Below are 23,644 nucleotides of genomic sequence, written 5' to 3'. Positions count from 1 at the left end.
AGTGTCTGACATTTTGTTCGCAACGGTGCATATCTCGGCAGAGCCCAACTGCTAGAAACTGCATTCTCGGGTGGTATGTGTTGTGGGCCCATTAGCTTTTTAAAGCAAAGCTTACTGCTTTTTGTCAAGCGATTTCGTGAAGGATGCGCAAATGACCTTTTGACCGGCGACACACCCCTCGAAGCGCATCGCGTGATTCGCCGGGCCCGCTGTTGGCGCCTGCGGGCGCCGACAGCGGTCGCCACCGCCGCTGCGGCCGAGGCAGCCAACCCCCCCCCCCCCCCCCCCCCCCCCCCCCCAGCCTCCCATGCATGCGGAACTGGGTGGTTTTCGGGCAACGTGACTCGTCTAGCGCCCGGCGAAGAGAACGGTGCGTTCCCCATGAATGAACGCCGCGTTCTACCGGCCTCCTTCTGTGAGCACGTTGCACGAAACCGAACGGCTTTCAGACGGGGTCGGCAATACAGCTAAATCAAAGGTTCAACCAAACGAAACCAAGACTCAACCAGACTAAGCCAAGCTTTTGCTTTGCATATCCAAGGTTAGCTGAGCTAGCTAAGCCGCAGCCATTTTTTTTAACAGCAGAGCTGTTGCTACTGGCCGTAAGTTCGGGGTTTGTGCGCACCGCAAACTCCCCGAGAGAAACGTTATCACGTAGGCGTCTCGCAGCTGTCGCATTACCACTCTACAAGGGAAAGACACGTGATAGAAGAAGAAGAAAAAAATTATTATTATTAATATTGTTCTTTATTCGGAAGGGGAGACTCAAGGTCTAGTCAGGGATGTGGAAGGCGGTAAAGAAGGTGAGAGCGTCTACATTCTCTTGTGTATCCCCGTGGTACAAGCGAAAGTCCACAGGGACATAACAACTTTATTTTCACAAGGATCCCCTAGTCCGGAGCTCCCGGGGTAGCCGACAGGCCCTTCTCTGCGCGTTCTATAATAAGTGTCATTTGCACTTCCGCGCTAGAGTCGGCCAGCCTCCTTTCCCATGAAGTGGGGGTAGGATGGGGTATGGGGGAAGGTTAGGGTTCTGTGCACATGTCCAGAGAGTGTGATAGATGCTAGGGTAGTACCCACAGTTAGGACACTTGGGGGAACCCCGTAATCGTTAGAATCGGTGTGTTAGGTGTATACAGTAGGTAGCGTGTTTGTCTGAATTTGCCTTAGTACAGCGGATTCCCGGCGAGTGAATGTTTTGTGTGGTGTTGGGTGCCTTTGTCTGTTTTGACGGGCTGTCCGTAGCAGATATCTGGTGTCAACTGGTTCTTGAGGTCCTGGTTGCGTCCTACGTTCCTTTGAATGAATGTGGAAGTGCATGCTCAGGCGCCCGGTGGTTTAACGCTCGGGCGAGTGCGTGTGCGCTCTCATTTCCTGGAATGCCTTCGTGCCCAGGTACCCAGATTACCTTGTAGCACTTCTGACTTGAAGCGAGGACCTCGTTGAGTATGTTGGCGGTATTTCTGTGCATTTGGTTGCAGAGAAGTTGTCGGCATGCAGCCTGAGAGTCGGTGTAGATGTACACTGTACCGGTGTCTGGCACAGAACGGCAATAGTGCTCTATAGCACGCACGATTGCCCCTGTTGCGTTGCGTTGAGGTCAAGTTCTGTGCCTGCTGTGATGAGGACATGACTTCCGTCTACAACAACGGTGACACCCGTCCCATCTAGGAGGCTGGCGTCACTGCAGTCGAGTTCGGGTTGTGGCTCAGTCTTGATCTGCTTCAGGAGGGCCTTAAAGGGGCCCTGAGATGGATTTCAAAGTGTTTTTGTTTGTGTCAGAAAACTACTCTATAGTTCTTGTAGAAACAAGTCCAAAAATAGTAAGCATATTCTCTCACGCTAACAAAAGTTATTACCCCGACGAGACAGAACTATTTGTTCGCTCGGCGGCTTGCCATGACGACATAGTCCGACCTCGTCCGAGGCGAAGCACTCATTTCATGGTTGGCCGCCGGAATATCCGTGATTTTTGACGGCGGCGGTCGTTGGTTTGCAGCGCCGTCGTTACCATGGTTACTTCAGCGAGTGGGTCGCACATGAGACGACGACGCCCCCCCCCCCCTCTCCCCCCCCCCGCCCCCTTTTTTTAAGCTACCTTTTCAGTCCTTACGGACTTTGAGCAGGATATACTCGTGATTGCGGAAGTCGACCTTGCATGCGCGAGAGTTTCCGTGAACGGTAACTCATTTTTACCGTCGCTACATAGCGATGCAGAGGCTAGAATTTCTAGCGACTGTAGTAGCGAGCCCCCTGCGAGGGCGAAATGTACGCTCGCGTCTTGATTAGATTACCGGAAAGTTCCGAGTGAACGCCCTCCCCCGAAACATCGCCACCCCCTTGTACGGGTGAAATATTCAATTTACTGAAATACGCGCCCACCCCGTAAAATCCATGGCTTTAGCGTCGATGAGTGAACAAAACAAACCCGAATCAGCTCTTCATGTGTAGATGCGGTCACTCATTCGTCCTTTCCGCGCTTGACCCGAAAATTCGCCCACCTCGTATTTTTCACTTGACATCACTGTACTTAAATTTGGGTGGGCATTCTTCCGGAACTTTACGGCACAGCAAATGCGCTGCGCTCGGCGCTTCATGCAAGAAATCTTAGTTGATGTTGTTTACTACATTCTTGCTAAATGATGATCAGGAGCACGATAAATGACAATTTTTTTTTTTTCAGAATGAGCGAGCAAAATCTCTCCTACTCCAGCCTCTCACGCTTCTAATGGTTCAGATGCCTTTATGAACTAGCATAGCTCTTTTATGCTTTTAAAATTGTATTGGGCAAGGTAATACAGGTAACTGCTGAATCATTACAATATACATGGCTTGCACTGACGTCACGGCGAGGAACCCTGGGATACCATTCCGCCATGCCGGTGCAGTGGTGCAGTCAGCCGTAGCGATCGTGCGTCCACTGCCAGCGCGTCGCAATGGTGATCTGTGCAATCGTTGGATGCTCGAACCGTACATGTTGGACCAAATCAACCAACAAAAACTTTTTTCGCCTTCCGAAGGTAATCGAGCATCAGGGCGACCGCACGAAAGAGCTATATGTGAAACGACGCAGTCTGTGACTGGCGCGGATAAACCGCGCCGATCTCAACACCAAGAGGACTGGCATACGTGTTTGTGGCGCACACTTTGTAAAAGGTAAGCCATCGGCGTGTGCGCGATAATTATTTATCTGTGAGACTTGGAAGCACTACGGAGAATCTCGTTTTTAAACATGCCCTTGCGTCCGTAGGCAGACCGTCACAGCTGTGGGAGGAGGTGGACCCCGACTGGGCCCCGACGCTGTTACTCGGCTACAGCGCGAAACAGGGAGATCCCGAACGCCACGCTCGCGCAAAAAGACGACGGAACCAGGCCCGTGCAGCTGACGCCGAGCGTAGAGCCGAGGCAATGACAACAACACAGACGACGCATCCGGACGCAGCTGCCGTTTCTTCGTCGTCGCCGGCGCCAGCAGAAGACGGAGTCGGGGTAGAGAACAGTGACGAAACCGGTGAGCGTTTTTTTCGTAAACACGTAAATGTGGGCTTGTTGGTTCGAACTGTGAAACATGGTTAAGTAGCGCGATAAAAACGGGACAAAATTAGATAACACAGGACTAGCGCTAGTCCTGTGTTCTCTACTTTCGTCGTCGTGGTTTGAAACCGAGCGTGTCGAAAGTGGAGAGAAAGTTTTTTTTTTTTTTTTATCCAGTATCTCAGATGTTGAATCTCCGCATTCTTATTTCCCACTCCCGTCACCAATAACTCCTTTCCGCATCTCAAGTGAATTTTTCGCGCTGCTTGATCATCCATGCAACGACTTCATTTTGTTCCAGGGATGGCAGTCCAGACAGACCTGACAATATGAGTGACATTGAAGCCATGGAGATGGAGTGCTTATCCCTAAACGAGCGCCTCTACGCTGCGCGAAATGAAAACAAGCTGCTGGAGCTGACTGAAGATGCCCTGAAATGTAGCGACACCAAAGTTGTGTACTACACCGGCATGGCGAATTTTCAGATCCTTTACGCACTGCTCAACGTTGTAGCGGGGTTTGTGTCGCATAACGCTAACAACGGCTTGCTGAAGTTTCAGGAGTTCCTGATTTTCTTGATGAAGTTAAAGCTACATTTGCGCATCACTGACCTTGCTTTTAGGTTTAACGTGTCAGAGGCCACAGTGTCGCGCATATTCGACAAATGGCTGCATGCTGCCTACTGCCGCCTTAAGTCTCAGATATTGTGGCCGCCTAGAAGTGTTTTGCAACGCACAATGCCTCAAGCCTTCTACGATTCTTTTGGGGAAAATGTTGCAGTCATCATTGACTGTTTTGAGATAAAGATAGAAAGGCCTTCATCATACTTGCCCCGAAGTTAGACATGGTCTCAGTACAAAGGCAGCAATACGGCAAAGTATTTGATTGGCATTGCACCTCAAGGCATTGTTAACTTCATCTCTGAAGGCTGGGGAGGGCGTGCTAGCGAAGGACACATAACAGAGCACTGCGGTCTTTTGGACAACTTACTTCCGGGTGACGTAGTTCTTGCAGACCGAGGGTTCAATGTGTCCGAAAGTGTGGGCTTCTACTGTGCGAGACTTCACGTGCCAGCGTTCACCAAGGGCAAGAAGCAACTGTCGGCAGCAGACGTGCTAAGCACCAGAAAACTAGCCAATGTCAGGATTCATGTCGAGAGGGTGATCGGGCTGATCAGAAATAAGTATGTAATCCTGAAGGCCACGCTGCCCATCGACTATGTGGTTTGCCGACCTGGAGATAATTTGACTCCACTTGACAAAATTGTTCCTGTTTGCTGTGCCCTTTCTAATCTGTGCCCTTCAATAGTAGCATCACTAAAACAGTCTGCTAATTGAGCAAGTGCTTTCCGTTGACGAATGACATTATATTGTCAGCTGTGATTGGAAACATTATTTTTAACCGAAAACGCCCGTGTGTACGAGATTTCGGCGCACGTTAAAGATCCCCAGGTGGTCAAAATTAATCCGGAGATCTCCAGTATGGTGTGCCTCATCGCCTGCGTAGCGTCGGCTCGTTAAATCTCATAATCAATGGAAACTTTTTTTACTCCATGTTATTTCACTTATAATTTGAATGCAATGGAACATGTTGTACCGACTATGATTTCAAACAGTAGCAAAGTCATGGTTCAAGATATATCCCACGTGATTGTGCGTTTGAAAATTAGTTGGACACTAGTTAGTTTTCAGCTGTAGAAACCTCGTCTGTATATTATTATTGCACTACTTTGTTGTGACACTACAACACAAACTGGAATTTCTACAGTGCCACTGTGATTACGCTCAAATTTTTTAGTTCTGTTTCTGCTGTTTGTTAGAGCAGCATTCTCGGCAGAATGCTCTTTTGCCAGCCAACGACTCTAAAGTGGCAAGGTGACCATTTACCTTTTTGTTTGGATCTTATGCGCTGCTGTGCTTCAGGCGTACCATATTCTGTGTGTCGTGCATTACATTTACAACTCTTTGAATTTACAAATTTGTACAACTGTCCTTGCCACTGCACGTGATGTGACTTCTTGAGATTCATTACTTCGGTGTTGTTTGTAGGTTGTGTTGCGACCGGGCGGGGGCACCCGATCCGTTCTCCGTGGCCTCCGACATACGAGTGGTAGCGTGTATGATGCGAGCGGCCAGCCGCTGTTGCAGCCATGAAGAAGTCCAGAAGCCGTAGGCTAACGTAACTGTTTACTTCATAGCGAGAGGTGAGCCGAAGCCAAAGAACAATGCCCCGACGGGCGAGGTTACAATACAGGACTCGAGCAGAGCGACAACATCGATTCGCTGCTCTAACAGGAATGGTTTACAACGCTTGGGCAGCTCTATTTATACCCAAAAGCGATAACGGTCAAACGCAACAGGCTGGAACACGCACAACACTCTTTCCAGAGTTCGTAAGCCGTTCATAGCCTCGGGCACGTTGAGTCCGAGAGAGGGGAGAGAGGAGGACTCCGTTGCGATCGACGGGGCCTCTGTGTCCTTGAAGAGCGTGGAGACGAGCCTCGTCGCCAACCGCCGAAGTTTTGAAATGCGCTGAGAGCGAAGCGTCTGACGCGGCTTGTCGCAACTTGCCACCGACATGGTTGCGCCTGTTTTCGAAGGCGCACGAGTGGCTTCGCCGCACAGCCGAGGAGTGATGCGGGGAAGTACTGCGGCGCTGGCCGATTCGTAACAGTTGGCAGTAATGCAATTATTGTACGATGCAGTTTCAACACATTTTTGTATTCTGATGCTACGTGTGTTCAATGCTGTCTGGCGGTCATGTGCACAGTGTTCGTTTTGAAAGAAACATGGCACTGAGGGCTTAATAAAGAAGTCAGTGTATGAAGGGGTGTCGGCAACAGCTCGTCGCTCGTATTAGCCCACCGCATCCATTCAGTTACACTTGAGCGACAATTGTCGCTGTCGCTCCACGTGGTCCTTTATTTTAAGACTGCAAGCTCGTTCTACATTCCCGTCACAAGAAACATTAGCGTGCTCTTTTAGCAAAGTTCATCAAGATAGTATGTTGCTTCACACTGGCAGGCACAGCTGTGGTGAAATAAACTGTGGAAGCCTGACATTAGTCCTTGTCTTATTTGCACTCGGAACAAAACCATTTCTTCTCTTTTGGTGCCCGTTTCAGTCCGACACAAGAGAAATGAAACCACTTGTAGCTGCACGCCTCGTTGTCGCAAGCTACCATCTTGCCTGTGTCCGGTCCACGACAGAAGCAGTACTCTACTGTGTCTGCTGGCTGTTCTTCACGACTTCTGTTTTGCCTCGTATAGTATCGGCTGAGCAACTCGGGCAGAATGACGTTCCGGAAAAACTGTCTTGCGGAAGAAAAAATGTTTCTGCAAAACTGATCATTGCGCCTCACTCTCTCGATGTGCAGGACATTTGGTCCCCACACCACAAAGTCGAAAAAGTCAACATGGCACACTGTCATCTGAGTCTGAATTTGGTAGTAGTACGCATGATTGTCCAAAAGCTGAAGTTTTCCGCCAGTGTAACTCAGACATGAAATGCTGGTGGTGATATCTTGAGCATCTCTTAGCAAAAATGGGCACTTAAATTCCACAACACCTCTCCCGCAGCAGCTGCACGAGGTGATGGCATCCGGTGTTGCGCCGATGAACGGGTAAGCAGCACTCAGGTGGAGTCCAGACCTGTGGCAGTCAAAGTTCTGGTGCTTTGTAGCTTCTTTGGCTTTGTAAGCCTCGAAAGCATCTTGCTCATGTTCTAAGCCCCACATGACGGCAGGAACTCTGAGGGAATTTTTTTCAGGGTAGCAAATCGATTTTACCAGTGATAAGCTAGGACTCTGCACACTCGTGTGGCACACACTTTTCATCACTGACGCAGTCACTCTGCCAGCACAGTAAAGGAACCAGTCTGGCGAGTTACTTTGTTGCCTTCTTGCAGCCTCGACTGTCTTCACTGTGTCGTCCCTGGTGGAAAAAGTGGCAAGAAAGTCGTCAGCCTTCTTCAAAAGCGTGTCGAGGTTGTCTTCCAAGTTCTCTTCGAGATACAGCTTCCTCAAGTGGGCATGCTGTGTTTTTACAGTCTCCTGAAAGCTTTCGCAATACTCTGGAAGCACAGAAAATACTGCAGGTGTGACACCTGTGCTCTGAAATGCTCCGTACAGGTCGCCAAGCTCCTCTTGGGTTGCTGGTGGGATGTCCATTCGTTTTTTTTATTCGTTCACTGCTGAACTGCAGCTGTTAATGATGTCGTCCAGTTTTCGCTTCTTCCCTCTCGACGAAGTGAAGTCTATGTCCTTTAGCCTCTTGAACTCCACCTTCTTCACGTACGCAGGAAGCCAGATGTTCGTTTTTGAGGTGCAGCTTGTAGCGTTTTTCATCTTCACACCTGTTTCAACTGCATACAGGCAGGCTCCAACATGAGAACAGGCCTCACCTGCTCCTGCCATACAGGTGCAATGAGCAGTGAGCACGACTCCGCTTTTCTGGCACAAAATCCACACTGCAGAGGCTGGTCCCGCAACCTTTGCGAATGGTTCACCTGCGAGAGAAAAAAATGCAATGCACAAGTTTTTCTTGCCCAAATCTCTGCGCGAGCGCTCGTCACTGTTGATCGTGTCTCAAAACGTAACCGGCAACAGCGAAGAGTTGTTCTAGCGCGACCGTTTCTATTTCGAGCATTCCGTGCAAGATTTCCGAACCGACGAAATAGTAAAAAAGATCCCGGCTGCTTACCTCTCCGAGCAGAAGAACTTTGCCGTCTTGTAGCTGTTTAGCCGACAGGGACTTCACCCACCCGCTCGTGAAGTAATTATGCGCTTCGGTAGACTTGAATGCCTTCATCTCTTCTAGTGTGAGGAAGTTGGCAGAAAACACGAGGTAGTTGAGGATGTCGCCGTAACTTATCTCCGGAAACAAGTCCACATCGCCGGCCGTGTCCATGCCCGGTCGTAGCATGAATGGGTCCTCGTTGTCGCACAGCCGCCCCTTTTCCGCATACCGCACGCGTGCAGGCCCCGTACGGTCCGAGCGGTAGGTCGCGTTTAAAGGTTTTTTGCTCGCTACCAGCGGCATGCCGCAGGAAAAGCGCGAAAAGCGACTAGCTCAGCAGCAAACGCGTGCGCTCCCCGAACTGCTCACGCCGCAATGCCGGCGCCAGTGCACCAATATGGCTACCGCCGCGCGAGCGCTGGAGCGTGACGTCACGTGCAGTCCACTCGCTGAAGAGACTGTCGCTTCCATCACGTCTTCATCGCAAGATCTTGCACGGAGGTATCGTCAAGCAAAGTCAAGTGCGAGAGCGAGCGCTGGACTGATCCGGCGCCGTGCGCTCTCCCGCTTATATTCCCGCTTTTGAAAGGAGAGGAGCCGGGGGGGGGGGGAGTCACGCGCATGCGCACACATGCGCGCACCCAGAGCAGCGAAGCGCACACGCGCAACTGTTGTTATGATAATAAGACGGAGTTAGAGTGTTGCGCACAGCTGTCAGAGAGAAGAACGGAGGAGAGTTGCGCATGTGCAGTGAGCGTGCGGACAACGCCGCGACGACGACGACAACTACAACGGAGGGACATACCCGAGAGCAAGAGATGCGTCGCATCTAAAAAGAAGAGACCGCGTACTGCATCTTAGGAAACTAACGCACATCATCGTCACGCGCACGCTCCCCCTAACGTTTTCGCCAAGCGTCGCGCAGAAGAGTGGCTCGTGCGGGCTCAGCGTCTCGCAAAGCCGCCACGGCGAACCGCCCTCCACTCACAATTTGGCGACAGTCTTCTCCTTTGCTTTCTTTCACTCTTCGCTCTTGCCATTGTTCGCTCGGCTACAACGTCAACGGCGACGCCGCTCAGCCCAGGAACGGGCGCCAAATGGCTGCGCCCTAAAACGGTTCCCGTGGCTGGAATCAAACCTGGGTCCCTCGCGTTATGAAGCCGGCGTCTATCCGATTGCTCCGTGTCGACATGGTCAAAGCGGTTCTTAAAACTTAGACGACAACTAAAGAATCTGTCACGAGAAAGCTTACCGTTCAACCATCGTCGTTGTTTGACGGAGGGGTGCATGATCATAGTGCATGGTCTTAGTGCCGATTGAAACCAAAGGTAACTGGAGTATACAGTGCTCACTCTGTCGGTGGTAAACCATTGACGAATCTCCGTTACACGGGCCTTAGACTTTCCCAACGACCTATTACTGGTACTCCGCTCACAAACTGCCAGTCTCTACTATATTTATTGTTTACCATGCCATCTGTTTTGTGTACCTTTCCGAGCACCATAAATGAGGGAGTATTTTGTTGATGACTACGAACATCAATGTGGTCTCTTATCGTGCCTGCGGGGATTTATAGAGTCATCGGGGAGTTCTGCCCCGCCCTACAGCTAACAGCTTTATAATGAGGGTAGGTATAGGTTGATGAGCGCGTTTTTGTCGACCCCAGCGAAATCCTACCGCACCCGTCATCTTTACTTTTAAAGACGATAGTCTTTCGTGGGCTAGTTAAACCCAGAAATTTTGGTCTGTCTTTATGTCTGTTTGTCTGTCTGTCTGTGACTCGATTCAGCCACCCGGCCAAAGTAAAATACTTACTGCGCAATAGTCTTATATAGTCACAGCTAAATCTACCCGTCTAAGTCCGGTATAATGTTCATACTTGTCAACATTGTTGAACAAGAACAAGACATTACGCAAGTATAAGACAACAAATTAATACAGAAGTGATATTTGCAGTGTTCCTTTATAAAAAATCATACATGCTTGACTTTTGCGAAATTAAATAATTCATCAACGGCAGAAAAAAAAATCACTCTGCCCTGTCGCCCGCGCCACTATAGCTTCTGGCGCCATTTTAAGAAATCAACCGGCAACAGTTGCGAAAGGTTCCACTAGGTAGGTTCCACGTTCTGCTTGCAACGCACGTGGAGTAGGGAAACGCGGTTCTATAAACGTTGAAGTAGGGCGCCTCGATTCACGCGCGTCTTCGCCGTGCGGCAGCGTTGGCATCGAGGCACCCGGCCTGCAGGGAGCAGTGGAACGCGGAACATTTAAATCGACTTGTGCAAAACTTTAGCGAGTTCGCCTCGAGAGGAGCGTGACGAAAAAGGAACAGCATGAGAGGTGAGCGGGAAAACGAAGGGAGGCATTTACTTGGCAAATGTTGGCAAAGACTGTCGTCTTTTGTCGCCATTTGCAACGAAAGGAGCAGATACGCGGCCAATTTTTTGGGGGCTCTAAGTATAACTGCCCTCGATCCGCAACAAAGATAGTCTTTGCACCTGTGGGCCGTGGCATTTTTTATGACGTCTTTATTTCTGCTTTGTACAGGAACCTTGCGACAGAAATGGGGAAATTTATGGTGGAGGGGGAGGGGGGCCGCTGTTCACGTCTTCGAGGTGGGGTGGTCCCGACGTCGGCTCTGCAAAGAAACGGCCGGGCCCACTCTCGTCCTTAAAATATTGAAGAAAAGCCCGCCAGAGCCGGAGTGCGTCCGATGGTCCAACGTGCGATGGTGGATCTATCCACTCCTTGAGGGTTCCAGGTCGGCGTACGCCGAGAGACTGAAGTGCAGTCTCCCGAACCGCGGTAAAGGCAGGGCAATGCCACAAAATATGTTCAGTCGTGTTTCTTACGGGGCATAACGGGCGCTGTGGGGTCACGTATGAATGCGGGTTGATGAGGTGTAGCCGCGCTGGGGACAGAAGTTGGCCAGTCTGGGCTCGACGAAGAATTACCGCCTCTGTCCTTCGAAGAGTACTGGGTGGTCGCCGATATTTTTCCTCGGAGTTCGCCCAGTGCCGGAGAATGCTGCGGCGATAGCATTGAGCACGATGCCATGTCTCGGCCTTATCCATTAGAGGCGACGGTGGGTGTGCAACATGAGCAATGGCCGAAGAAGTGGAAACGACAGCGCATCCAGGCAAAGGTGAGGAAAGAGCTGCAGCGCGCGCTGCCTGGTGTGCCTTTTCATTTCCAGTAATTCCCTCATGCGCAGGAATCCATTTGATGGCATTTTTTTATCACTCGCTGCGGCTACCGAACATTAATTGGATGAGCGAGAGAGAGAGAGAGCGAGAGAGAGAGAGAGAGAGAGAGAGAGAGAGAGAGAGAGAGAGAGAGAGAGGGGGGGGGGGAAGAGAGAGCTTTATTTGCCCGGAAGTAGAACTACTTGTTTATCAGCAATGTCGACGACAGCTCACTCCAAAGTCACCATTGAAAATGACTCATGTAAAAGAGAAAAAAAGCGTCTGTCACCTGTCCTGGCGTTTGTTCATCGCACTTTGTTTTGCCTATGGGCAATGCGCTAAGCCTAATAGCAAACACATCTTTTGTGTCCGCACCTGAAGAAATACGTGAACGGCGGTGAAGAAGGTCCGACTTCCTTTTTACTGCAATTGCATTGCGCATGCATCGGATAGAGCAGCACGAAAAATACAATAGCCGCACTTCCGCAAGTAGTGAACACCTTTCTCACAATGTGATTGATCGCAACAGTCAATTTTAAACCAGTTTCGTCAAAACATAAGGGCGATTTTTTTTCCTGAAGTAGGCATGTGTCGGTTCGTAAGGGGGGGGGGGTGTCGCAAGAACGAACCAGCGAGCGTTAACGCTTCCTATTTGAGGCGAAGCTTCAAATGCCTCGCTGATAACGTCTGTAGTCAACCGCAAAACCCACTGTGGGACGCTCTGACCGGCCATCAACAGATCGAGGTCATGACGTCACAGCCAAAACTCACGTGATAAAGCCATTTTCGTCACTTCCTAGACCGTGGGTATTTTTTTTGTTGATTTTTACTTTTATCACGAAGGCACTGCACATTGTGTTAGAAGCTATGCCTGCCGTAAGGTGTTTTTTTAATTACTGTTGCCCAAGTACGCCCTTCTGCAGCGGTGGGTTCGCTTTGGCGTTTGTTTGATGCCCGAGTTTCTGTCAACGTAGCCGCTACCCGCGCTATTGGCGGTGAGCGCGACCACGGGCGGCGCTGCGAACCGCGCCTCCGTGACGTCGGCTTAGGGATTCCAGCATTTGTCGTCTGCTTCACTCGGGCTCGCTCTCCCTGCTATTTCTTTGCGCTCGGTTGACGTCTGATACTTGTCCGCACCACATTTTGCGTGTGCGTAACTTTTTATTACTAGAATAGACTTAAAATCGCCTACACTAGCTCAAGGCGTGATTTAACTTATAGTTTTCGATATCGCTACGGAAGAAACATTGCCGGCGTCGCCCCATTCTTTGCGAAGCCGGTCTTGTGCGCAGCGCGAAGAGTCGGAGCTAGGCGTCGGCTTCTGTTGTAAGCAATATTAAGGGAACAGCCAGCTGCTAGTAGTAGACAACAGCCAAAAGACCAAAACAAATTCCAGGCCTTCGCGGCTGTCGGCTTTGGCAGAAGGCATTACGATTCCCAGTAATCGCATGTAAGGTAAATCAGTTTCGAACGCTCGAAAGAACTGTATACCATCACTTTACGTTGTCATCGCATGAAAGTGTGCCGACATGAACTATGGGCCACAAAAACTGCAGGCTGAGGTCCAAATAACCCACTGTGCACAGGAGCGTGCTGGTTTTATGCAGGCTTCTAACCAGTCTGGAGGTCTATTGAGGAAAACGAGCCACTTCTACGGTAAAAATACAGTAACATTATGTTTGTTCAGAGCTGGAGGGATATTTCGTTACATTTCCCACAGCCATATCTTTCCAATATTCAGATATGCGTTACAGGAAAGCTGCACTTTAGGGGGGGGGGGGGGGGGAAGGAGGAGGAGGAGAGAAGGAGGAGGAGGAGAAAACTTTATTTAACCGTAAAATCGAGATGATTAGTGGGTCGGGTCCTCATTCCAGGACAAGAGACTAAGAGTAATTTTGTTCTTCACGCCTGGAAATAAAGGTTGGAAAACAATAACCAGCTGCTTGGAAATATTCATCAGTTTCGTTTCTTGTTATATATGCACGTATACCATTTATTGCGTTCGTTAGCGACTATATCAAGCCTTCAACACCATAATCATGTCGTAACTGCTCAGGTTGAGAGTCAGTTCGTTATGATAACGATGGTTACGATAGTAATCGGAGCACAAAAGCCGCCTTCGAGTACTCTGGACAACGTTGTCTGAGGCGCGATCGCGGTGGCTTAGAACAAACCTTCTCCTTGTATTTGGATGTGAATAAACAACTCACGCTGCAAATATACACCTTCTTGCACGCACCCATAAGGAAAGACAATTGGTGAAGAAGGGAATGTATGCCATACAGCCTGAATAAAAAAATCCACACGATCTTTGTGAGCCTCCCAAACAACCCCAAACCTACTAATAACTAAAAAGACGTTCGTGACGAAGCAGAAAAATATAATGCGTTGGGCACAGAAAAAAAAAAAAAAACATTCATCTGATACGAGTCAACGAAAGAAATAGAAGACAGCCGCTTTATTTGGTACCGTGCGATGTGCGAATAGGGGCCCGCTGCTTGGTGCGTAGCATTCAGACTGTTGAGTCTCCATAAGAGCATTTAAAAATACTGTAGGGAAGCGTACGCATTTTGAATACTTATCGAGGAGCTCTGCGCGTTGAACCTCGCGAATAAGCTAGAAAGAATGAGTTACACCCGATCTTCTGACCGATACTCTAAAGAAAGTTGTTGTCTCTCTCTTCGTGTATTACGAACTTGTGGTGGATACAGCTTGAAATTATTCAGATAGGTCAGGAGCAGGCAAAAATTACTGAATTACAGAAACACGCTTTTCAATACACTAAAGCATAAAAGCGGGGGATTTCTAGCGCAGGCACTGCTGCCTCCCACAAGCGGAGTGTAGCAGACGACAGCGGCGCGAGTCCCTAAGCCGACGTCAGAGCCAGGGGGCGCCACTGAAACATCTCACCGCCAATATGTTGTCGTGGACGGTTGCTTACACGATTGTCAAGAGAAGAGTCGAGCTGTTGGTTGATGAACGCGCCGCATATCTGCTGTAAGCGTGTCGCTCATGTTGCCTGTTAGGCAGTCACTGGGGCTCTTTGATTTACACTCTCGGACTCACCGCGGATAGTCCGCGGGTAGTCCGAGAATTCCCCGAAGTCATAGGGAAATCAAATGTCGGACTGCTTCTCGGGGAGTCCACGGTGAGTCCGATAATGTAAAGCGAAGAGCCCCACTGACTCCACCATAACTCTGCTGTCGTACCAGTGCAAGGTCCATAAAAAGTTTGAATGACCGATGTCGTACTGCACCAAAACAAAACAAAAAAAGTATCGCGGCAGCTAGGACGGTGAGCTCGAGCATTCGTGTGTGGTAGATTCATCAGACCTTGGGTGCAGTCTTTGCCAGGAACGTTGCCAGAGGGGAGCTTGTGGGTTCAAACCTCCTCCGAAAATTTTCCGGGAAGCGCATTAAGCGAGCATTGGTGTTCCCTTGGGCAAAACTCCTGCCTTCCGATAGCCCAAAACTCCTTCCGAAAAAAATTTCTGGCTACGGCCCTGGTCTTAGCTGATGCTTGCTTGCAACTGCGTGGTTTAATTTTTATTGGTCTAAACGAACAGGCACGATGCGGAAGTGAGCCAATCTTTGCTTTCCACAGCACGAAGTCCTAGCTAGGCTAGGTGCAGTCAGGAGCCGAATACCTTGTGGACACTGCGGACGAACGAATAATGTTTTAATGTTGACTTCATGCTTTTCAGAGCTTGGTTGGGGATTATGAGTGCTTCATTTTAAATAACTCTCTTCCGTGAAGATTGCTGTACTAGCATTCATGCCTGGCACTTGAACTGAATGTCTGCATGGGCGAGAAGGAGAGGGCTTGGGCAAGCAATTTATCACACACGCGAGTGCTGGGTGGGTCACGTCTTACTTATCTGTCGTTGCATCTACGTAGTTTTTTTTTCTGTTGCGTCCAACCAATGCACCCAAATAGCCAGTTACGGAATGTGTTTGGCATCTGCGTCCTACAAAACATTTCTGCGTTCGTGCATCGTGTGTATGTCGCAAAATTCTTCTGTTAAATGCACACTCTATGGTGGTGGAGCTGCTCAAAAGCAGAGCAAACTGTTAGGAAGTTCATCTGGTGTCTTGCGAATTTCATCTGATTGATTGGTTGTAGGTTTTAACGCGCCGATGCAAAGCAGGCGATGAGGCGTGCCGTAATGGAGGGCTCCGGAATAATTTTGACACCCTGGGGATCATTAACCCGCTCCGAAATCTCGTACCCACGGTTGTTTTTGCTTTTCGCCTCCATAAGAAAAGCGGCCGCCACGGTCGGGAATCGAACTTGCGACGTCGTGCTGAGCAGTCTTAGCCACTGAGCCACCGCGGCGGGTGTGAATTTCATCTATGCCACTTGTGCGCATATTCATTCCTGAAAAGCGAGAATTATATCATCGCCATCAAGTTCTTTTCAAAGAGGATGTAGCCATGAATTGCACCAGAACTTGAACTTTTCGTGAGCACTTTTCGTGGGCATTGGACGAAGCTTATGCCTGGAGGCTGTTCTCGCCTTTTGCAAATATTGAGATTGCTTTGCGAATGTTCAAACCTCTTAGATGACATGCACAAGAACCTACATTCATTAATCCCTCCTTAACTCAAACTCAGGTACCTTGGAATACCGATTAAGTTGAAACATTTTCTCAACATGCATTTACCTCCTGTAGGCACTATGTATTTGCCCCCCTTTATCACAAAACATCTTTTCTGGGGACCACTTATATCGCAGTACGTTGACAGAGAGGGCACAGGCAAAGTCTGTTACAGGTAGCTGATAAGGTTTGCATTCGGTCTCTCAGCTCCCACTACGCACCGAACGCGGCCATGAGTTGCAAATTTATGAGGAGTACGCACTGTACAAGGCTGATTTCCTTGTTAAGGAAATGCTGTCCGCCGCCTACATCATTGAGATAGCTGTGGACGATGCAGCTGATCATGCGGACGACGAGCAGCCTCAAGAGCCTACAATGGCAGAAACCGCTAACATGCTGAGCCTGCTTTGCAACAGGGTAGAATGTAGCGGTGGCGACCAACAATTGATGCCATGCATTGAGCAGCTTGAGAACGCCTTTCCGGAACCAGGCTTGAATGCAAAACAGGCGAGCATCACTTAGTTCTTTCTTCCGCAATAATAAAGATTTGTTTTTCCTGTGTTTACCTTTATTACGAAAGCTCTTCTCTGCAGTGGAGGTTTTGTTACCAGCACTCGCTCTCATTCGCTCTCATTTCAATTACGGCCCCAAATTTGCGGCATTTTGCATAACTTCTCCGCCTATCTCAAAAATTTTTAGTGTATTTTACAACGTCAAGTTGATGAGGGCTTACTGTACATAGTTACTTGAGATTGGAAATTTCATGTCAATACTCCTTCGAGTAAGCTTTAATCTTCAAAGGGGCAAAAATATAAGAACGGGGCTGCAACAAGGCTGCTTTCAACATAGGCCCCTTCGCACTCACCAGTAATGAAAACACAAATTTCGTGCAGGTGCATGTTGAAAGGGCCATTACCATATACATAATTTCTTATAATGGAAGGTGACATGCCGCGGTGGCTCAGTGGATAAAACATTGTGCAGGTGAGCACGAGGTCGCGGATGAAATTTCTTGCTGGGGCGGCCGCTTTTCTGATGGAGGCGAAAAGCAAAAACACCCGTGTGTGCGAGAGTTCGGCACTCGTTAAAGATCCCCAGGTGGTCAAAATCAATCCGGAGCCCTCCACTATGGCGTACCCCATCACCTGCGTTGCGTCGGCACGTTACACCCTGCAATCATTCACTCAATTATAGTGGAAGGTGAAACAGGTGGCATTGGTGATACAGAAAAAAAAGCATTAAGAGGTAGTTTTCATGTCAAGGATAAAATATATGTAGTTTGAGGTTTATTTTAGCAAAACAGGACAGAAAGGCTTGTCGTATGACATCTTGACAGGGGGTCCCAGTACGCAAGGCGCACAGACAATGACAGATAATTGACGTACACATGAAAAACAACTCAACTAAATTACAGATGTTTTTTTCGCCTGAGTAACACAATTTGAGTGATGTAGACAACAGTAAAATGCGTTGTTGGGCTAGTTGGTGCATTATGAATTACGAAATTTGCGCTAACCGGACATATTGTCTTCTTTTCTCTGTGTGTCCAGTTAGCGCAAATTTTGTAATTCACAATAGTAAACAATGCAAATAAAAACATACAAGTGTTTTTCTCCTAGGTAACAAAAAATCATGGAAGTGATTTACACATGGAAAACAATGCACATAAAAGCATATAGGTGCTTTTATTTTAGGTATGAAAAATTAATGACACTGATAAAAACATACTAGAACATGTAAATGTTATTTTGCTAAGTAACATCAATAATTAATAAACATATTCACAATTCCAGATGGAGTCACACTAACATCTAAATGACAATGATGCTCTACTACTGTACAGCATAGCAAAAATATTATCGTTCACAAAGAATTCAACTCGAAAAAAAAGAATGTAGTAGTTATTGGCAGTGTTTTTTTACTCAGAAAGAGAAAGTAATGTGAAGTGATGTGTGCTTAAGCATGTGTTTAGTGACGTGCAATCATACAATAAAACTGTAAACAAGAACATTTGAATGCGAAAAAGTTATGGGTAGCACATAGTAATTATCACAGCTTCTCTAGTACATATCACATTTTGTGTTGCCAGAACATGCAGCCTTAGCCTGCTCTGTATATGTATAAACCAAGGCATGCTACAGATTAAAAGGTTATGACACCTGTGCACAGATGCAAGTAAACTCATTCATGTAAACAGGTTTAGAAACAACAAATGGCAATTTTGGGGAAGCCTTGTCATAATTACATAATTATCTGCATAATTACCAGCAGACAAAATAAAGTGAATGAGGTAAAGTGAGGTGCGTGAGTGACTGGTATGGTATCAGGCGCAAACCAGGCAGTTGTCACATGGACGAGTCCTTTCTCCTTTATGGTGAAACGTTGCAGGTTGCCAGCATTTCGCCTGCACGTTTCCCACCCTTCCTCGTGTTTTCCAACTTTCTGTGTGACCCCGAGCTCGTTGCAGTGCTTTCAAGCGAAGTCGCCTTGCTGCACAGCTGGTGGCTTGATTGGAACAGCCTTTGGTAGGAGAGCCTCGGATGACTAAGCCATTCGATGAGCTGGGGAATCCACTTACCAGGATATCATATGCCTGCTGAAGGTGTCGGTAGGCTTCCCCTTTCTTGTCTTCATCTTTGCAGTACATTATAACACTGGCGATCCGGTGTAGTGCATCAGTTAGTAGGCGTCGGGTCTTCTTGCTGGTTTCCCGCACCGTTTTTGGAAGCTCTGCAACAGTTGGCGCTGGATCTGTTGCATCACAGTCCATGCCAGCACCAGACGTACATGGTGCGTCCCAGTCATTTGGTGCAGCAGGAATGTCTCTGTGAAGACTTAGCAATGGCTCTCGGTGTACTCTTTAGGTAGCCTTGCAAATGACCATTCACTAAAGAACCGAAAAATAGCGAAGTGCTTGCATGGCAGCTTGTGCCTCATGAAATCCTGACATGTGCAGCATGGAATGTTTAAGTCAACAGTGTAAGGAACATCCGCTGTGCTAGACTTTACACGAAAAATGCTGCCACATGCTGACTTGGCCACGTCCTCCAGCTCATATTCTTCTGCCATGTCTATACGAGCCATGATGTGCTTGATCACTTTCGGAGGTCTATTGTGCAGGTAGGTTGGCACATATTCATGGTAGATGCGGTACGGGGAAGATCTTTCTACATTCTTCTGGATGAAGACGCTCTGTCGTTCTGGCAGGAACTGTTTTACCACCGTGGTGATCAGGCTTGACAAGCTCCTTTGCCGCGGCTCCATTTCAGGTAGTACGGTACTCCTTGAGGAGTCTGTTGTGTGTTTCAGTGCCATTGTTAGTTTTGATGACAACAGCAAACCTGTCTCGGTGAAACTGCACCCACATTTTCGCTACTGGCATCCACTGGGTCTCAAAATATGCCACCACCTTGGGGTTCTGCCAAAAAACAGAAGCTTTTAGAGAGCTGTAGGCTTTGTCGCATTCATCTTGAGAGTTTGAGTTTGCGACTCTCCTGAAATAGTTCAGGAGAGCGTCTTTTTGGTCTGGTGGTACATCATTTTCTCTCCGTTTCACCCAACTTTCCCAAGCCTGCTCGCGATGGAAGTTGCAGAGCATAATTTCGCTTTCCGGATAGGTGTCTTGGATTGCAGAAATCTCTGCTTGACAGCAGTCAATCATCCAGTATTCTGGTGAGAAGTTTTTGTTCCAGTTCTTAAAAACAGCCAGAGCCTCACCAATACATGCTGCCGTTTTGAATTGCATCACAACACCAGCTATCATGTAATTTATAGGTGTCTTAACTACTAAAAAAAGTGGCAGGCTGTAGTCAGTTGTCTTATTCGTGGCATCTAAACAGGTAACATCATTACCGTACTGCGTAAGCAGTTGTTGCATGAAGTGCGATTGGTAGCAGAAAAGCAAGGTTTGTTGGCACTCCTTTGCCAGTAAATTTTCAACGTTGACGTCTTCGTCTTCATTGCAAGAACCTCCACTTGCCTTATCAGGTTGGCAGTATGGCCGGACAGAGACCTTAGAGGTTTTTTTCCTCTGCTTGCAGCTCAGATACCATCTGAATTACATTCTCTTGGTCAAGATTACTGCAGCGTTCCTTCCTCAAGGCCTCCTGGATGTGGTTGGCAACATCTTTTGAGGTTGGGTAAAATGCTCTGCAAGTGGTGTCGGGTTTTTCTTTACCCGCAAACAGCACATCCTGAACATAATACTTCAGGCATTTCTTTACCTCATTCACAGATTTGATTCCTTCGCGAACAAGGTGACCGATGCGAGTGATGATGTTCTGGTCCACTGCCTGACCGTGCTTTGTGAAATGGTCAAAGTCGTGTTCCGTATGAGCTGCCATTTTTGACATCGTGATGTACAGTCTTATCTCAGACCTTGGTGGCTGGTTGCTCGCAAGCTGTGTCGTTAACTTCGTCAGGGCCGTTGATTTTGCCGTGACAACCTTGTTTTTGGAGCCGCCTTGGACATCAATCTAGAAGTATTAGATTCATGTTATTTTCATTCACTGTATATCATGGCCTGGCAAAAGCACTTTTTTTTTGTGGACATATACTGAATGTATATGTCCACCGCACCGCACCACAGATTTATTTGGGTGGCTTGTTTGATGTTGATGCAGATTTAACTAAGTGACAGCAAAAGAAAGGCTGAAATCCCAGCACACAGGCCTAGCGTGTTTTTTTCACCTCCATCAAGAAAATTACCACTGTGGACGGGATTAAGCTAACGTGCTTATTCTCAACAGCACAGTGATTTGGCCTAAACATGACCGGATTTTTAAGTAGCTACAGACCCAAGCATAATGATTCCTGTGCGCAAAAAAGTGAGGATCAAACAAATCGCTAGCAATTACAGTGGCTTCGGAAATCACTAAAAAAAGCCAAACAAGCTGAGTGGCTTTTTCATCTGCTCTACTTTGGCTATGGGCGCGTCTTCAGTCTGTCACAGTGGTGATATTTCCTTCTCTGGTGACCGCACTTAGTTTTTGCAAATTTATCGTGGGGTGTGCACTTTTGCTGGGGCTCAACTGAGTGTTTAAAGGATTTTTTAAGCCACAGTTTTAATGAGCACATTATTGTATGTGATAGTTTATGTTGAGGCTGCTGTGCAAGACCACCAGCCGCAGGGCAAAGGTTTTCTCGGGTTTTCTGAGTATGGTGTGCGAGCAGGGGCCGAAGAAGATATTTTGAAGATAGCTCCGGCTCTCATCGCAGGCATTAAAAGAGGTCGTACCCTGCTTTCCCATTTGTGGGCTTGTAAGCCACCTCGAAGGGGCTTTGACAAATGTGGCACCTATTCTAATGAAGGAGCCACACCTGTTAAAGACGTTTGTGCCTTTGAAGTTTCTACCCGTCCTACGCGATACAAACATTCACACATACTCGAAGAATATGATTGCAATAACGACACGTTCTACCTTTCTTTCTTTCCCCGCGACATCAGAGAGTAGTATTAGATCGCTTCATCACTCAACAAACAACAGTAGACAAATTCACTTCTCTTGCTGAAATTGCTGTCCTTTCTCGATAACAGGTTTTCCATGTTACGTGCGCCGATGTGTGTAATTTCTATACCTTTTTGAGCAAGCGCTATCTTTTTTGGCGTTTACCTTTCTTGCCTTTATTGTATTCTACAATTTCTGCGTTGATTTAGATCCCTTATGAGCAAGCGCTATATTTTCTTTTCTTCGCCGTTTATATTTGTTGCCTCTATTGTATCGAATAATTTCTGTGCTACTGCAAGCTCTGTACTTCGAGTCAACCGTCGTTATACTTCTTCGTTAACTATTGTAAGAAAAATCTGCTCGACATGTGTTCTTTGACTATGCCTGCTCCTGTAAAAATCCCAGAAGGGATTGACAGGATCAATAAATAAATAAATAAATAAATAAATAAATAAATAAATAAATAAATAAATAAATAAATATTTTTGAATGGGCAAGAGCCGGATCCGAACTGACCAATACAATGCAATATGTACTGATCGCTACTATAGATACAAATTGGTAAAGGTTGGTACTGCCGTACAACTGTTGAATTTTACGTCAGTAGTTGCAGATTGCACTGTGAGTGGAGCAAAGCTGGCGAAGTTGTGAATTTAATCCAGTGCCACCTGACAGCCTGCACCATCCCCACTCACCAGTTGTTTTAAACGCTGGCTACCGTAAGCACTGGCTGTGATGGGCAGTTCGCTATCTATAAAGCCGCTCGTGGATTAGAACAGAAACAGGAAAATGAGTTATTTCTCAATTATTTCAATAAACACTGTACCTGATCAAATGAACACTGCTAGAGAATGCTGTTCGTTGCACCCTAAGTATGAGAAAAAAAGCATCTAATTGCGTTTCTACCTATACAAGCCACTGGCTTTTATTGACGCCCTTGGCAGCTTATGCTTCATCAGACGATACTTGCTGGCCACTAGTACTAGGAAGGGAATTTTAAGAGCGAATGCTCTTTATAAGCGACCCCAAACCATCCACCGCCGGCGTCGGCGGCGGCGGCGTCCGCAGTGCTCTTTAAAGAAGAAACAGCATCCGGCGCCAGGTTTCGATCCGAGGACTTTGCGGGCCGCAGCCCGACGCTCTACCGAATAAGCCACGGACGCGACGCTGATATTGTCAGTAACGCGCCTTATATCTTTAACGCATTCAAACTACGTCGTCAGCGGCGTGCGTTGGCGACTCAGCGGCGTTATAGCGGCTTGATAACTGCGTGGTGTACACGTGATACTACACACCCGATGGAAGAGATGGAAGAGAAGGCGGCGAGGCGGTGGGCTGCGGGGGCCGAGCGCAAGCGCCGCAAGCGGGCCGACAACCGTGCATTCGCACTTTCACATTCTCCCCCTCGGGGAAATGCGGGGGAATTTTTTTCCCCCGCGAGACTGCAGGTTCAAATGCTAATCACGATTGTTAGCATCAATGCTACTCCCAACAAAAGCCAACATGCAGTACCTAGCTTTGAAGGCTACGGTGGCATGAAAAAAAATGGCTGTTTTTTTTGTGTGTAAGCCTTTAGTATTAAACTTATTGTCCCTGAACATAAATGTACAGAGTAGCACTTTGTTTTTTGGCTGTGATAAAGCAAAATTGGCTTTACTAATTTTATGGTTTGTTTGACGTATGACAGCCCTTAAAGGGGCACTGACACAAAATTTTGAAGGCGAGATAACTTCGGAGATAGATTGGTCGGAACACATATACATCATCTGCAAAATATCAGCGGCGAATACAGCCTAGAACATATTTAAAATCAATTTTAAAGTGTGCGAAACGCAACCGAGCAGCCAGCAGAGGATCACGCGCAATCGACATCCCGAGGATATTGTGTAAATAAACAACATCCAAACATGTCACGAGTTTGTGTTTGCCGCTTCCGTACTGCCGGCGTTTTTCGCCGGCTCGCCCGGCTCGCCGCTCCAATCGGAGGGCCGGAGGGCGGAGCTTCTGCTCTCGAGAACGAACGACCCGATCGTTGGCGGCGGAGGCGCCGTGATTTCGTCAGCTCATCGGGCAGCTGGCAGCGACCAAAGTTCTACAGCGATTCCAGGCACTCTGTTTCTATTACCGTTTATTACCATTGGAT

The 23,644-nt window shown here is 47.9% G+C and overlaps 2 pseudogenes across 2 annotated transcripts in view; one reads left to right on the top strand and one right to left on the bottom strand.

The window, feature by feature from the left end:
• The first annotated feature begins 2,884 nt into the window (after positions 1-2,884).
• On the top strand, positions 2,885-6,588 carry LOC144138534 (uncharacterized; annotated as a pseudogene). The gene is made up of 3 exons (XR_013315897.1): positions 2,885-3,156; positions 3,251-3,511; positions 3,836-6,588. The product of XR_013315897.1 is annotated as an uncharacterized LOC144138534 (transcript).
• A 10,749-nt stretch (positions 6,589-17,337) lies between these two features.
• Positions 17,338-23,644, bottom strand: part of LOC144139795 (uncharacterized) — an 8,879-nt pseudogene continuing 2,572 nt past the window's right edge. Inside the window, exon 3 of the transcript XR_013316303.1 lies at positions 17,338-20,529. The product of XR_013316303.1 is annotated as an uncharacterized LOC144139795 (transcript). The remainder of the gene's footprint in view (positions 20,530-23,644) is intronic.

This window comes from Haemaphysalis longicornis, unplaced genomic scaffold, assembly GCF_048455015.1.
Source record: "Haemaphysalis longicornis isolate Haplotype H1 unplaced genomic scaffold, Haemaphysalis longicornis Haplotype H1 scaffold_5, whole genome shotgun sequence".
NCBI lineage: Eukaryota > Metazoa > Arthropoda > Arachnida > Ixodida > Ixodidae > Haemaphysalis > Haemaphysalis longicornis.
The sequence above is the reverse complement of the archived record's forward strand: the minus strand, read 5'-3'. Positions and strand labels throughout refer to the sequence as shown.